The sequence below is a fragment of the Otolemur garnettii genome, unplaced genomic scaffold, assembly GCF_000181295.1.
Source record: "Otolemur garnettii isolate 467f Iridium unplaced genomic scaffold, OtoGar3 scaffold00268, whole genome shotgun sequence".
In the NCBI taxonomy this organism is placed as follows: Eukaryota; Metazoa; Chordata; class Mammalia; order Primates; family Galagidae; genus Otolemur; species Otolemur garnettii.
In genome coordinates this window covers 974,179-978,477 of record NW_003852663.1, presented here as the reverse complement: position 1 = coordinate 978,477, position 4,299 = coordinate 974,179, and positions in this window count along the sequence as shown.

Below are 4,299 nucleotides of genomic sequence, written 5' to 3'. Positions count from 1 at the left end.
TGTAACATAGAGACTAGAAAGCTAGAAACAAGAAAAGAGACCTATGTGAGTGCCTATTAGTGTGTATGTCTATTTCTGTATGTCTTTCATTTTTGCACCACTGAGTATGCTGTTAGCTGTCAGATTTTCATAAATGACCTTTATTATGTGGATGTAGTTTCCTTCTATTTCCAGTTTGTTGTGGTACTTTTTTTTAATCATGAAAGAGTATTGAATCTTATCCCAACCTTTTTCTGTATTAGTCGTGATGATTGTGTGGTTTCTGTATTTCATCATGTTAATGTAGTGTATTACACTGATTGACTTTAATATGTTGAAATATCCCTGCATCACAGAAATAAATTTCACTTAGTCATTGTGAATAATCTTTTTAATATGCTGCTGAATTCAGGTTCTAGTATTCTGTTGAGGATCTTTGAATCAACATTTATCAGAGATATTGGTCTGTAGTTTTCTTTCTTGTAGTGTCTTTGCCTAAATTTGATATTGGGGTAATGCTGGCCTCCTACAATTAGCTTGTAACTGTTCTCACCTCTTCAATTTTTTGAAAGCATCCTCCTCTTTTCAAGAGAATTGGTGTTGATTCTTCCTTCAGTGTTGGATAAAATTCTCCAGTGAAATCATCTTGAACTAGGCTTTTGTCAGAAAGTTTTTGAATACTGAATCAATATCCTTATTTGTTATTTGTGTGTTCAGATTTTCTATTCCTTTATGATTTGATCTTGCTATGTTGTGTGTTTCTAGGAATTTATCCATTTCTTCTAGGTTATGCAATTTGTTAGGGAAAAGTTGTTCATAATACTCTCTAATAATCCTTTTTATTACCGTTACATTGGTTGTAATGTGCCCTCTTTCATTTCTGGTTTTATTTGAGTCTTTTTTCTTTTTTATTAGTTAATCTATGTAAAGACTTGTCAATTTTGTTTATCTTTTCAACTTCTAGTTTTGCTGATTTTTTCTGGTGTTTTCCTAGAGTCTATTTCATTAATTTTTGCCACTATCTTTATTATTTCCTTCCTTCTGCTAGCTTTGGGTTTCATTTGTTCTTTTTTTGTTTCTTTTTTTAAAATTTATTTTGAGGCAGAGTCTCAATTTTCTTGCCCCAGTATAGTGCCTTGGTGTAATACCTTGTAGCAATCTCAAACTCTTGGACTCAAGCAATCCTCTTGCCTCCGCCTCCCAAGTAGTTGAGACTACAGGCACCCACCACAACACCCACTATTTTATTTTTTTTTAGAAAAATATTTTTTAGCAACTTCATTTCCAAATTAATACAATAACCTGAATTGTTACCAATACGTTTAGGGATTAAAAATAATTAGTTTTTAATTCCCTTATTCCCAGCTTTTTTTTTAAACTGAGCAAGTAACTTTCTTTTTCTTTAATTTTTTTTTTAAATCATAGCAGTGTACATTAATACTATCATGGGGTACAATGTACTGTTTCTGTATACAATTTGAAATACTTTCATCCAACTGGTTAACATAGCTTTCATGTAACACCCATATTTTTAAAGGCATTGTCTCACTCTTGCTTAGGCTGGTCTGGAACTCCTGAGCTCAAGCAATCCACCTGCCTCGGCCTCCCAGAGGGCTAGGATAATAGGCATGAGCCACAAAGCCCAGCCCTTTTTTTAGTTTCTTCAAGTATAAACACAGATTTTTGATTTGAGGTTGTTCTTCTTTTTAACATACCTATTTACACCTATACATTTACTTTTTAGTACTTCTTTTGCTTTATGCCATAATTTTTGGTATGTTATATTTTCATTTGTCTCAAAGTATTTTCTAGTTTTCCCTGTGACTTATTTTTTGAATCACTTATTGAAATATGTAGTTTAATTTCCACAAATTTATGAATCTCTAGTTTTCCATGTACTATTGATTTTTAGTTTTATTACATAGTGATTAGAAAAGATACTCTGTATGATTGCAATCTTCTTTTTTTTTTTTAGATTTTTTTTCTTTTTTTTTTTGAGACAGAGTTTCACTTATTAACCCTCGGTGGAGTGCCATGAAGTCACAGCTTACAGCAACCTCCAACTCCTTGAGCTTAGGCAATTCTCTTGCCTCAGCCTTCCAAGTAGCCAGGACTACAGGTGCCCGCCACAACACCAGGCTATTTTTTTGTTGCAGTTAGGCTGGATCTGGGTTTGAACCCATCACCCTCAGTATATGGGGCCAGTGCCCTACTCACTGAGCCACAGATGCCACCCTGATTGCAGTCTTCTTGAATTTAAGACTTGTTTTGTGGTCTAATGTCAGCTATCCTGGAGAAAGTTCCATGTGCATTTGAAAAGATTGTATATTCTGCTGTTGTTGGGTGAAATGTTTGGTATATATCTGTTAGGTCCAAATAATCTACACTGTTGTTCAAGTCCTCTGATTTCATATTGATTTTTTCTCTGTTTTTCTATTCATTGTTGAAAATTAGATATTAAATCTTTTACTATTATTGTGCTGCTATCTGTTTCTCATTTCAATTCTATCAAAGTTTGCTCTTATATTTAGGAGGTCTGAGGTTTAGTTCATGAATATTTATAATCATTATATCTTCCTGGTGAATTGACCCTTTACTATTTTAAAATGTCCATTCATCTCTTGTGACAATTTTTTTTATTTAAAGTCTATTTTGTCTAATGTTAGCATAGCTACTCCTCCTTTAATTTTTTTTGATTTTTTTATTAAATGATAGCTGTATACATTAATGCAAACATGGGGTACAGTGTAGTGTTTTCATATACAATTTGAAATACTTTCATCAAGCTAGTTAACATAGACTTTATGTCATTTACTTAGTCATTGTGTCAAAACATTTATACTCTAGTTCTAGAAAAGTTCACCTGTACCCTAGTTAGACAGACCATATAGGTGATCTTTCCAGTCACCCTCCCACCACCCAGCTGCCCTTCTCCCCTTCCCTTCCTCACCCCCTCCCCATATTCTTAGGCTAGAATTAAGTTGTAGCTTTCATTTGAGAGCTATAAATTAGTTTCATAAAAGGGCTGTATACATTGGAAACTTTTTCTTCCATTCCTGTGATACTTTGCTAAAAAGAACATTTTCCAGTTCCATCCATGTAAACATTAAGGAGGTAAAGTCTCCATTTTTCTTTAGGGCTGCATAGTATTCCATGGTGTACATATACCACAGTTTATTGATCCATTCGTGGATCAATGGACACTAGGGCTTCTTCCATGACCTGGCAATTATGAATTGGGCTGCAATAAACATTCTGATACAAATATTTTTATTGTAATGTGATTTTTGATCTTCTGGGTATATACCTAATAATGGAATTGCAGGATCGAATGGCAGGTCAATTTTTAGTTCTCTAAGTGTTCTCCAGACGTCTTTCCAAAAGGAACATGTTAGTTTGCATTCCTTCCAGCAATGTAGAAGTGTTCCCTTTTCTCCACATCCACACCAGCAACTCTGGTTTTGAGATTTTGTGATACGGGCTAATCTTGTTGGAGTGAAGTGATATCTCAGAGTAGTTTTGATTTGCATTTCTCTAATGATTAAGGATGGTGAGCATTTTTTCATATATCTATAGGCCACACGCCTATCTTCTTTGGTGAAGTTTCTCTTGAAGTCCTTTGCCCACCTTGTGATGGGATCACTTGAGTTTTTTGTTGTTGTTGTTGTTAATGCGTTTGAGTTCTCTATGGATTCTGGTTATCAAACCTTTGTCAGAGACATAACCTGCAAATATTTTCTCCCACTCTGAGGGCTGTCTGCATGCTTTACTTACTGTGCTCTTGGCTGTGTAGAAGCTCTTTAGTTTGATCAAGTCCCAATAGTGTATTTTTGATGTTGCATCAATTGCCCGTGGGGTCCGTCTCATAAAAAATTCGCCCAGGCCGATTTCCTCAAGTGTTTTCCCTGCACTTTCTTCTAGTATTTTTATGGTTTCATGTCTTAAGTTTAAGTCCTTAATCCAGTGAGAATCTATCTTAGTTAAGGGTGAAAGGTGTGGATCCAATTTCAGTCTTCTACAGGTCGCCAGCCAGTTCGTCCAGCACCATTTGTTAAATAGGGAATCTTTTCCCCATTCAATGTTTTTAATTGGTTTATCAAAGATGAGGTAAGGGTAGGTAGCTGGATTCATCTGTGGGCTTTCTATTCTGTTCCATACATCTACCTCTCTGTTTTTGTGCCAATACCATGCTGTTTTAAGCACTATTGATTTATAGTATAGTCTGAGGTCTGGTAGGGTGATTCCTCCTGCTTTGTTTTTATTCCTGAGTAATGTCTTGGCTATTCGAGGTCTTTTCTGATTCCATATAAAGCAAAGTAT